The sequence below is a fragment of the Octopus bimaculoides genome, chromosome 3 (genome assembly GCF_046866305.1).
Source record: "Octopus bimaculoides isolate indiv1 chromosome 3, ASM4686630v1, whole genome shotgun sequence".
NCBI lineage: Eukaryota > Metazoa > Mollusca > Cephalopoda > Octopoda > Octopodidae > Octopus > Octopus bimaculoides.
The window spans coordinates 75,253,476-75,265,747 of record NC_142930.1 but is presented as its reverse complement, the minus strand read 5'-3'; the positions used below and the strand labels follow the sequence as shown (position 1 = coordinate 75,265,747).

Below are 12,272 nucleotides of genomic sequence, written 5' to 3'. Positions count from 1 at the left end.
ATCTGAGAGAGCGACTATAAAAAGCAATGGTCCCAAGACAGTGCCCTGTGGAACACTGCTCATTATTTGTGTTTTCATAGAGGTGGCTCCATTAGCCACTACTGCCTGACTTCTATCTTTCAGAAAGTCATGTAACCACTCTCCAAGTTTTCCAGCTATGCCAAGATCATGCAGTTTGTGGCATATCACACCATGATCCACTTTGTCAAAAGCTTTTGCAAAATCAAGGTATATTACGTCCACATTTGAGTTGTTGAGTAACTGCCTCAACACCCAGTCATAATGTTGTAAGAGCTGGGTCAGGCAGCTCCTACCTGGTCGAAAGCCATGTTGGGTATCACTCAGCAATTTATTTTCTTCAAGGAATGCAATTAGTTTTCCTCTGACTATCCTTTCCATGACTTTGCTGATGTGTGAAGTCAGAGAGATAGGCCTATAGTTTTTGGCATCTGCTCTGCTTCCCCCTTTATGGATTGGGCATATTATTCCCTCCTTCAGCTTGCTCGGCAGTCTGCCGTTTGCGAGAAAGCTCTGGAAGAGGATCTGGAAGGGTTTTGCCAGGGCATGCTTACACGATTTAAGGAGGATTGCTGGGAAACCATCAGGGCCAGCAGTTGAGTTTGTGTCCACTTCATGTATAGCTAGTAGTACATCTTCTTCGCTGATGTTGATGTATTCCATTGTAACTGCCTCACTGGTTATAGGGGAGGTAGCAAAGAAGTCCACTGGTTCGTTCACTTGTCTGTGCTCCAATGGAGTGGTGAAGACACTTTTGAATTGCTCATTCAGTACCTCACTGATCCTAGTTGAACTGTCTGTGAGGGAGCCATCCTCTTCGGAGAGGGGTCCAATTTTGCAGTGTACTGAGGCTGTTTCTTTTGCGTAATGAAAGAAGGCCTTTGGGTTTGACTTAATGTTTTTTATAACCCAGGCTTCTTTGTCTGCACTCTCTCTCACATAGGATTGTTGCAGCCTTTTTTCAATCTCCATCAGTGTCGTTTTTAGGTGGGACCTTTGGCCATTCTTGGGATGCTGGTTGAGTCGATTTGCAACTTTTGTCCGTCGTCTCATGAGGATCTTCCTCTCCCTTGGAATCTTGTTCCTATTTGTTTTGGCCTTGTGCTCTGGGACATATTTCTGGCATATGGCTTGCACAGTAGACATGAAACATTCTAGTTTCATGTCAATGTCTGGTGTGGAGAGACATTTTAGCCAATCCTCTCTGAGGATCTCTTTCTGGATCGATTTCCAGTCCGCTTTGTGGAAGTTCAGATTGGAGAGATTTTGGGTGCTTCCTTTAGGCTGTATGTCTCTGGTTTCTTTCGGCCCAAACATAGACAGCTCTATTATGTTGTGATCCGAAACTAATGTCGGCGTCACTTTCACATCATGAGTGATGTCCGTATTGTTAGCGAAGCAGAGATCTAGAATGTTATTCGCTCTAGTTGGTCTGAGAACAGCTTGCTCCATGAATAGGGCATTGGTGAGGTTGAGCAGGCATTCCACCTGTGCTTGCTTGCGACAAGTCATTCCTGAGAGTATGAGACCTTCGGGCCATTTGACGTTGGGGAAGTTGAAATCACTCATAAGAAATATGGTCACATGGTGTTCCAGTTTCATGAGGATTTCTTTAATTCTAGTGAGGCAATCTTCAAATTTGCCTATGTGGTTTGGAGCATCCGGTGGGCAATATGTATTGCATATGACTATATTATGTTGTTTTATGTATACAATTTGGGTGTCGCATACCGAATTTGAGTATAACAGTAAGACCTGGGGTGTGAGGTCGTCACGGATGTATACAGCAACTCCACCATGGCTCCTTTCCCTTCTGTCTGTTCGCAGTATGACATATTTTGGTACGTGTACTTCTGCATCCTCTATATCAGGGCTGATGTGAGTTTCCACGGGTGCTATGCATAGGGCTTGATTGCATGCAGCAAGGTCTCTCAGGAAAGAAATTTTGCTTTTATTATTACAATGCAACAGGCCCCCAATATTTAGTAAAAATATTGGCGTGATGCCTGTGCAGGCGTTAGGGGAGGCCATCCCATGTCTGTTGACTGTGGTGGTCTTGCGCAGTGGGGGACAAGGTTCCTCGTCTGTGCTTGGTGTAGCCACGTCAGCTGCTGCACAATCTTTTGTGCCATGCACAAAAAAGACTCTTGCTCAGCTGCTGCATTGCGTATGATTTCTGAAGAGCGCATGTCCTTGAATTTTCTCCTTGGGGACATCTGTCGTCTTTCCTCAGGGAAGTTTTTATCCTTTAAACCTTTGTAGTTTTGGCGGGGTGTCGGGTGGGCAAACCGGCAGTTTTTGCCGTCTTCCCCATGCCAACATTTGCCTTGCAGGTAAAATTTGCAAGTTTTTGGGTGCCTTCCAAATTTCTTCTTTCCTTTGGTGTCTTGGATGGCATCGGATCCACCTTGGGATTTTCTACTTTTTGTTCTTCCTTTTCTTGTGGGTACTGTTCTCCTCTGGTTATCTATTGGGGTGAGGGCTCCTTTCCTTTGTAGGACCACTGGCACAGAGGGGCTTCTATTTGCTGCTTCCTTGGCTCCACTATCCTTTTCTGCCTGGTTGTGAGTGGGTGATCCATTCTTTTGAGGAGCCACAGGGTCAGAGAGACTTCCGGGTGCTTTTTCCTTTCCCTCCTCTCCGTCCTTATCAGCCTTTCCATCTAGGGTGTCAATGTATGGTCTGATGAGTGCAAAAAATGCATACAGCACCTAGGGTTCCCAAGCGGTCACCCATCTAAGTACTAACTAGGCTCGATGTTGCTTAACTTTGGTGATCGGACGAGAACCGGTGTTTTCAACGTGATATGGCCGTGATATGTATGTATGTATGTATGTATAATTTTCATCATTATTTTCCTCATGCTTTTTCTTTTCCTCCTTCTCCTCATCATCCTGATCATCAACTTTCACTCCATTTTTATTGTTGGCATCTTTTAGATAGGTCTTTGCGAAACAGTATCTTATGGCCAGATACCCTTCCCGAAGCCAGATTTTTGTCTCTTACAATACATATACACACACACACATGTATGTATACATTCTTTTATTCTTTTACTTGTTTCAGTTATTTGACTGTGGCCATGCTGGAGCACATCTTTGAAGGATTGTTTTAGTTGAACAAATTGAACCCAGGACTATTATTTTAAAACATAGTACCTATTCTATCAGTCTTTATTGCCAAACTGCTAAGTTATAGGGACATAAACTCACCAACACCAATTGTCAAGCTGTGACGGGGTAACAAACACAGACACAAAGACACATACACAGCTATATATATATATACGATGAACTTCTTTCAGTTTCTATCTACCAAATCCACTCATATGTCTATGGCCAGCTCAAGGCTATAGTAGAAGACACTTGCCCAAGGTGCTATACAGTGGGACTGAACCTGGAACCATGTAGTATGGAATCCAGTCGTCAAGTTGTGAGGAGGGAACAAACACAAAGATATATATATATATATATATATATATATATATATATATATATATATATATATATACTCATTTAAAATGCAGAGATGCCTATAATAGGACATCTACTCGCTAGAAATAGCAGCAAAAGACTACATACCACAAAAATTAGGGATAATTTCGAAAGGAAATGAAAAATAAAAACTTTTACCTATCTATATTCTGTACCATGGTTTCAAGTCAATTTTAGTATGATAAAGATTATATCTTACAAGGTCGGACTATCGTCAGCAGAAATGACCAGACAACATATGAAGCACGAGTCAATACGCAGCATGGTTCGTGTTCCTATGTCTAATTTTTCAAAATATACCGCGTATTTGCGGTTTACCTAATCGGCAGCAAATACAAAAACGCAAAAATGCCGAAAATCATCCAAAAAGAATTTTATCATTATTAATAAATTATAGGGTAACAAAAAAAATTTTTGAAATTTTATTTACCACCAGTGGTCTAGCGAGAGTAAAAAAACAGTCAATAGACTATGTATTATTCATTTAAAATGCAGAGATGCCTATAATAGGACATCTACTCGCTAGAAATAGCAGCAAAAGACTACATACCACTGGTGGTAAATAAAATTTCTAAAATTTTTTTTGCTACCCTATAATTTATTAATATATATATATATATATATATATATATATATATATATATATACATACATATATATATACATACTGACCGTTGACTGAACACTATTCAATTTTTTTTCTCCGTGTTTTTCTCCTTGTCTCCGTATTCTTTCTGTTGAAGAGCGTAGCTCGAAACGTCAAAGACTTTCCGTATTCCCGAGCGTCATACTAATATATACTTTTGTTATTTACACCACCTGTCCTCGTCTGTTGTTATTTTTTGTATATTCTCCCATATATATATATGTATATATATATATATATATGTATATATATATATATATATATATATGTATATATATATATATATATATATATATATATATATTTGTTTTGCAAGATTTTTGATGTGAAATCGTGTGTTGAAACAGATGTTGTTGTACTTGGCTAAACTGGCAATATGACCATCCCCAAGTACAACAACATATATATATATATATATATTTATTCGATGGGCTTCTTTCAGTTTCCATCTACCAAATCCACTCGCATGTCTTTGGTCCACCCGAGGCTATAACAGAAGACACTGAACCTGGAATCATGTGGTATGGAATCCAGCTTCTTACCAAACAGCCACATCAAAATACATACAGATATAACATAAATACACACATGTGTTGTGTCTGTATATATATATGTAATGAACTCTCCCATCATTAGACAACATATGGGCGTCCTGCGATTTCTTGCTGAGAGGATTTGTTTATAGTAATCAAATGTTCATGTAAGCTCTCTCCCTCCATCAAATTGACATTAACTGTACAGGTACATGACATGCCACATGTCAGATGATCAAATTTTGCAGAGTAATGGGAAATGAAGTGTTTTGCTCAAAAACACAATGCAACAGCCAGTCTGGGAATCAAATCCACAATCTTGCAATCATGAGTGCAACACCCTAATCACTAAGCCATGGGCCTTCATATGTGTGTGCATGTGTGTGTGTTCACTCATCTCAGGGGAATGCCAACACATATATACACTTATACTACACATGCATGGTTTTGAGTTCAGTTCCCCTGTATGACATCCTGGGCAAGAGTTTTCTACTATAGGCTCCAGCTGATCAAAACCTTCTGAGTGGATTTGGTAGATGGAAACTGAAAGAAGCCCTTTGTGTGTGTGTGTGTGTGTGTGCGCATGCGTGTTTGTCTGTCTTTGTGTTTGCATTTGTCCCCCACCACTGCTTGACAACCAGTGTTGGTTTGTTTACATTCCCATAAGCTAGCAGTTCAGCAAAAGAGATCAATAGAATAAGTACTAGGCTTAAAAGAAATAAGTCCTGTGGTCAGTTTGTTCAACTAAAACTCTTTAAGGCAGTGCCTCAGCATGGCCACAGTCAAATGACAGAAAGAAGTAAAAGGTAAAAGATATATATATATATATAGATAGATAGATATACATACATATATACATGCACACACACACACACATGTATTTGTGTGTGGTGTGTGTGTGTGAGAGAGAGAGAGAGAGAGAAAGAGTGTGTGTGTGTGTGTGTGTGTTACTTTCTCCTTACCTTGACATTGAATGTTAGTTGTAAATGAGTGTCATTGTCTACAAGTGGTGTCCTTAATGTCCAATCTCCCATGAAATCATGTCTGGTCATGAGGAAATACTACTTTACTTGGAATCTGGTGAGGGTTGACAACCAGAAGGGCATCTGGCCATAGAAAATCTGCATCAACAAAATCCAGCTGATCCATACAAACATGAAAAAGTGGATGTTAAAGACAATGATAAGGATAATGACTTTTTATTATTGCAATGACTTTTTTCTTTTGTTAAGAAAATTTGATGTTGTAGTCAATGTTTTTTTTTGTTTTTTTTTTTTGAATATTCCCATGAACTGTTGATTATATTTTCTAAAATTGTTTTAGTAGTTATTTACTTTCTGATTTGTTCTGCATTATATTATATTTCATCATAAATCTATATAATGTATAACTGTATTATAAGTTTGTTTGCCATAGGGAAGACAAATGAAAATGTGTCTATTATCTAATTTTAACAAATAACAATCTCATATACTAAATATAAAAAAAAATAAAACAAGAGTCTGAGAAAGCTAGTGTCTGCATTGACAAAAATTGGTTAACAAAGTTTGTAAGTTTGAAGAAGTGTGTATGGTTTGAGGGAATACTAATGTTTTGGGGCAGGACTATTTGGAGTAGAAAATGAAATTGCTTTTGACTGTACTTAATAAACCAGTTTCTTGAAAATAATTTCATACTTATTTTCTTTTTTCTCTTTCTATCTTTTGTCTGTTTCTGAAGAAACAGCCCTCCCCAAAAGTTAGTATCCACAGCTCCCTTGAAATACAAACTCATTCAAGTTTATCAGCATTACTAACTGATATTTGCTGAAGTGGTTCACCACTAGTTAGTTACACTGATCTCTGGGTTTCATGCCTAGCAAGATTAGACACAGGCAACCTTTTTATGAGAAGTGGGCTGCATGAGACACAGTTCATCATCAAGCAGATTGCACTTTTTTTTTTAAGAATTCAAGGTAGTTTTTCATTAGGTCTGCCATTCAGAAAATCTTGCATGTTGCATGTGGCCCATAGGTAACTGGTTGCCCATAATATTGTTAGATGGTTACTTCTAAAATTCAGTGACATGAATTTTGGTAATAGAAATAAAAATAAAAATAATGACAATGATGTAATTATTTATTTCTTTTGTCATCATTTGGTCAAACCTGCTTGGATTTGTTCAATTTGATTATGACCCCCACCCAACTCAATCTTGAACTGTATTCAGGAGGTCAGCTGTTTGATATCCCATGTCTATACACTGCTAGTTGATGAAGGTTTTTGCAGGACAGTTGACTGTATGTATCTGTGCTGAGGTGTGCACAAGAGTATATCCCTATTTGAGCAGAATAACCTTTGTGAGATCAATGACCAGGATCCTTAAGCTCCCTGAGCATTAGTGTTAATGTCTATAGACCCAATAACCATGAATGTTATTAGACAATGAAAGACATTTTCTGTGGATATTTATTTATTAATTTTTCTCCTTCCACAAAATAAAAATATCAAATGTTTTTATAGTAGCAGAGAGTAATCAACTGAATCAATCCTCAGGATATTACAACTCCTTATTTTATTGATGTAGCAAGAATGAAAAACAATAGAATATTGATTATTTTTAATGAAGAAAATGGAAGGTGTCATTAATCATGTATATACCATCACATTATTGATACTTGTTTTTGGAATTACTGAAAGAGATGAAAGTCAAGGCTTTGAACTCAGAATCCAGGGAATTAAAACTTAGTTACTCTCAGACATTTATTTCAGTGTTCTACCATGTTTGAGATTGGCAAGATTGTCAAGAAAGTATATTGTAGCTTGTTTGATTCCTAACTTTTCTGAAATCAAAGCTCATCAGGATCAGTTTCGTCTTTCATCAATCTTTAAACATTGTAGCAAGTATCATTGAGCTTAGTTCAAGCAATTATTTCATTTCTTCCCAGAAAAAAAAGAAAAAATATTTATTACTTTTTTTTACCGTAGTTAAATGAAATCTGTCTCCTCACCAATAGTTCCATGTATTGACTTGAAGCCAGCGTTACAAATAACAAAACATTCATTGGCTTTACCATGACTTCTCTATTTACAACAGCAGACTCTATGTATCTTATTGTTGTTTCTATTTACAAGGTAAACTGAACCAGAGTCAAATTTATATTTTAGAGACAGCACACTGATTATGGATTGCAAATTGCCAGCCTTTTAGCCAGTTGTCTGCAGTCTAATGAATTGTCTAGCTGTGACACATGATAGATTAACATAATGAATAAAATATCAGAATTATTCTGGCTTGTTAGCTGTATCTTTGTATTGCAATACAGCTGTTGTATTGTGTGCTTGAGCATAACATTTAGCTCTACCTGTTTAACAATGTGTTTTGCTTAAAAAAAGCATTATATTCAGGAAATGTAGTTAATAAGATGCTGTACTCATACCATTGTGTCATGTTGTATCCCAATGGAAGTATTGCTGCAGGATCTTAGGTAAAACACTTCATACTGCTTACCCAATGTTCCAAGACTATTTAATTAGTTATATTTTGAGTTTTCTTAAATAATCCAGGTGCAGAATGCTTTATATCTTTTATTTATTTAGTCCATGGATAAGAATATCTTTTCAGGCCCTGGCACAATGGTGAAACTGATGTGGTTAATTTCATTGGCATCACCAGGGTTGGTGTCATCCAGTGTGGTAACTCAGTATGTCAACCCTTCCATTAACTTCCTCCTATGTCAGATCATATTGTAAATTCCATTTTTTGTACTAATGTTACTCATAAATTGTAGATACAGTTTGCTTCACAATCACTGGGTTCTAGGTTTGATTCCACTGTATGGCATCTTGGACAAATGTCATTTTATTTTTGTAACATAAGGTTGACTCGTACCTTGTGAGTGAAACTAGGTAGTTGGAAACTGTATAGAAACCTGTCAAGTGGATTGTACTGGTGATTCAAAAGGTACAGCCTCATCACTCACTGTGTTGTGCTGAGTCTACCTGAGAATTCCAATAAGAGTACATATGTCTGTGGAATACTCAAACACATAAGTGATAATTCAGTTGATTGAACCATTGAATCTTCATCATTGAATGACAGATCCTCCACCATTACAAACAAACTGTAATTACTGTATATCAATGAATGTCATGGAATTAGTAGTGATATTGAATTTACACATTTACATTACAAAATCTTGTGCACAGGACATTTGACTTCAAAGAAGAACATAGCCTACAAATCCTGTTAACATTGTTAAAATATATACCAATCCCACATTTCATATATAAACATTTATATATAAACCATGATATAATTCATAACCAACATGTATATATAAACAAATGAAAAAGAAATCTTATTTGCATGGACATATAACTCCAAAATAATCATGCAAGAAGAGACTGCTTTGTGGTCATTTCTGAGGCAAGTTTGTTTCACCGAGCGCTGAATAAAACTGTGTTCTTTTTAGCACAATACATCTATAAAAGGATTTTTCTCAGATAAAAACCAGAAATTCTGGCTTTTCAGCTACACACATACATTAAGAATTATATATATCTTTTATTCTTTTACTTGTTTCAGTCATTTGACTGTAGTCGTGCTAGAAAACTGCTTTAAAGAGTTTTAGCCAAACAAATCAACCCCAGGACTTATTTTTTTAAAGCCTAGTACTTATTCTATCAGTATCTTTTGCCAAACTGCTAAGTTACAGGGATGTAAACACACCAGCATCAGTTGTCAGGTGGTGGTGGTGGGGGGGGCAGACACACATAATTATATATACATACATATATGTATGTGTGTATGTGTGTGTGTATATATATATATATATATATGTATATATATATACACGAGGGGTGTTCTTTCAGTTTCTGTTTACCAAATCCACTCACAAGGCTCTGGTTGACTGAGGCTATAGTAGATAACACATCCTCAAGGTGCTATGCAGTGGGACTGAACCCAGAACCATGTGGTTGGGAGGCAAGGTTCTTACCACATAGAGATGCTTCTATTGCATATTTTGAATTGGAAGAGGTATTTTAGAGCAGCATTTGTTGGGTGAAGCGTTGTGAGGAGGAAGAAAGAAAGAAAAGTAGTATACAGCTAACTAGTTCAGAAAAACAAATTTTAGTTAGTATTTTAGAGACAAAGGTATGATGTGACATATGAGAGAGCTGGTAGTTTTAATGTGCCAATGCTTGAAGATGTGGCAAACACCCATAATGTATTTGAACCTTATTTCAACCGAATAAAATATCCTATGTTGTAACTCTGTTTTATCACCTTATTGAGATATAAAGGCTCCTTCTGTTTAGAGTCATGTATTAGTAACTCCATGCTAAAATTCTAATCTATCTTCCTCTCATATTAATATCACATTTATCTATAGCTATTCTGGTTATCATCTCCTATGATCCTAAGACACTGCCTCATTCATTATCATCATATATTCCCATTATCTTTAGCTTCCTTTACATGAGCAACCATCAACTCACATTGTTACTGAAATGACATCTTACCATGCATTATATCAATTATACACACACCATTTCATTATATCATATGTACAACCATTTCATTTCATCCTGTATACACATCACTTCATTATATGATGTCCACACTGCTTCATAATATAATATAATACGATACAGAGTGGGCCAAAAGTCACGCACCAAAACATTTGACATTTCATATCATTATTATTATTATTAGTATATAGTAAGGCAGTGAGCTAGCAGAATCGTTAGCATGCTGGAGAAAATGCTTTGCAGTATTTTGCCTGTCACTATGTTCTGAGTTTAAATTCCGCCTAGGTCAACTTTGCCTTTCATCCTTTCAGGGTCAATAAAATAAGTACCAGTTGAACACTGAGGTCGATGTAATTGACTCATTCCCACCTTTCCCAAACTACCCTTGTAGCAAAAAATTGAAATAATAATAATGATAATAATAATAATTATTATTATTACTATTAATTCCAAAGCGTGCCCAACATATTGGTGCATAACTTTTGGCCAACCAAGTATAATCATCATCATTTAGCATCCGTTGCCCAAGCTGGTATGGGTTGGATGGTTTGACTTAACTGGCACACTGGAAGGCTGCACCAGGATCCAGTCTGATTTGGCATGGTTTTCTCTGGCTGAATACCCTTCCTAACGCCAACCACTCCGAGAGTGTAATAGGTGCTTTTATATAATATAATGTAATATGATTTAATATAATAAGTATATATATATATCATAATGTTTAACATCCAATTTTGCATGCCTGCATGGGTCAGAAGGTATTCATTGAGGTAGATTTTCTGCAGCCAGATGTTTTTCTTGTTGCTGAGCCTCATCTGTTTCCATGCAAGATAATATTTCCTCGTGGCTAGACATGTTTTCATGGAATGACACTGATTACTATGACAGAGACAATCATTTACAATAGTCATATGATATCAAGACAAAAAGGTGCCAGAATTTATGTCGACCCTCCATGTATGCACACATACATGAGTATACACTAAGTTTCTTTCAGTTTCTGTTCAACAAATTCCTCTCACAAGTGATGGCTAATTTATTTCCTCTTATTTTACAATTTTATACAGCATATTATTATGGTTTTTATGACATACATGTGTTTCCACTGCACAGATTACAGGCACTTGCAGGTGCAACCTGGCACGATTTTCTGTGCAGCTTCTTCTGGGTCTATTCATCTGGTTAGTTTTACCAGCCAGTGAAGTGAACATGGAACTACCCATCGGAGGAATTTACAGAGTGACTGACAATTACTTGTAGTTATAAATGTTAAATACTGATCGATGTGGTTAGCCTTAACCTAGAACATAACTGAGAGTCACCACAATATCCACCTAAATGATATCCCTCCAAACTTGTGTGTGTGTGTGTGTGTGTGTGTGTGTGCGTGCGCACCACTTTATTATAGGATTTATATATTAGGTTAGAAAGAAAGTCTTGTCACATTTCCTGATGGAAAAGAAACAAATGATTCCTTAATCTTAATTGATATATTTAATCAAAATAATATTTGCCCCTCATTATTGATGACATAATATCATGTATGTGGCAAATTGTTGATCCCTCAAGAGCAAAGATCTTCAGGTTTTGAAGAAACAACTCAATATCATTTTTAACCTCTTCACAATAAATAAATTTTCTTTCTAAACAAGGTTGCAGTGATCTGAAAAGATAATAGTCAAATGGCTGAAGTTCTTGAGATTAAGGCAGATAAGGCAAAACTTCTGTATTTAGTGGCTAGATGACTTGGGTAATATGTGATCTTGCATTATTGCTTAAGAGCAACAATCCTTTATGATTAACTAATGATGGGCACTTTTTCTGCAGATTTTTGTGCTAGGCTTTATAGGTACAGGTGTAGCTGTCTGGTAAGAAGCTTGCTTCCCAACCATATGATTCCAGGTTCAGTCTCACTGTGTGGCACTTTGAGCAAGTGTCTTCTACGATAGCTTTGAGCCAACCAAAGTCTTGTGAACAGATCTGGTAGACAGAAACTGAAAGAAACCCATTGTACATGTGTGTGTGTGTGTGTGTGTGTGTGTGTGTGAGAGTGTGAGAGAGAGAGAGA

The 12,272-nt window shown here is 36.8% G+C and overlaps 1 protein-coding gene and 1 pseudogene across 15 annotated transcripts in view; one reads left to right on the top strand and one right to left on the bottom strand.

Annotated features, from left to right (window-relative positions):
* Window positions 1–12,272, top strand: part of LOC106883961 (transmembrane protein 245) — a 501,684-nt gene that overhangs the window by 81,366 nt on the left and 408,046 nt on the right. The gene's annotated exons all lie outside the window — the stretch shown is intronic.
* Window positions 2,719–2,836, bottom strand: LOC128247482 (5S ribosomal RNA; annotated as a pseudogene).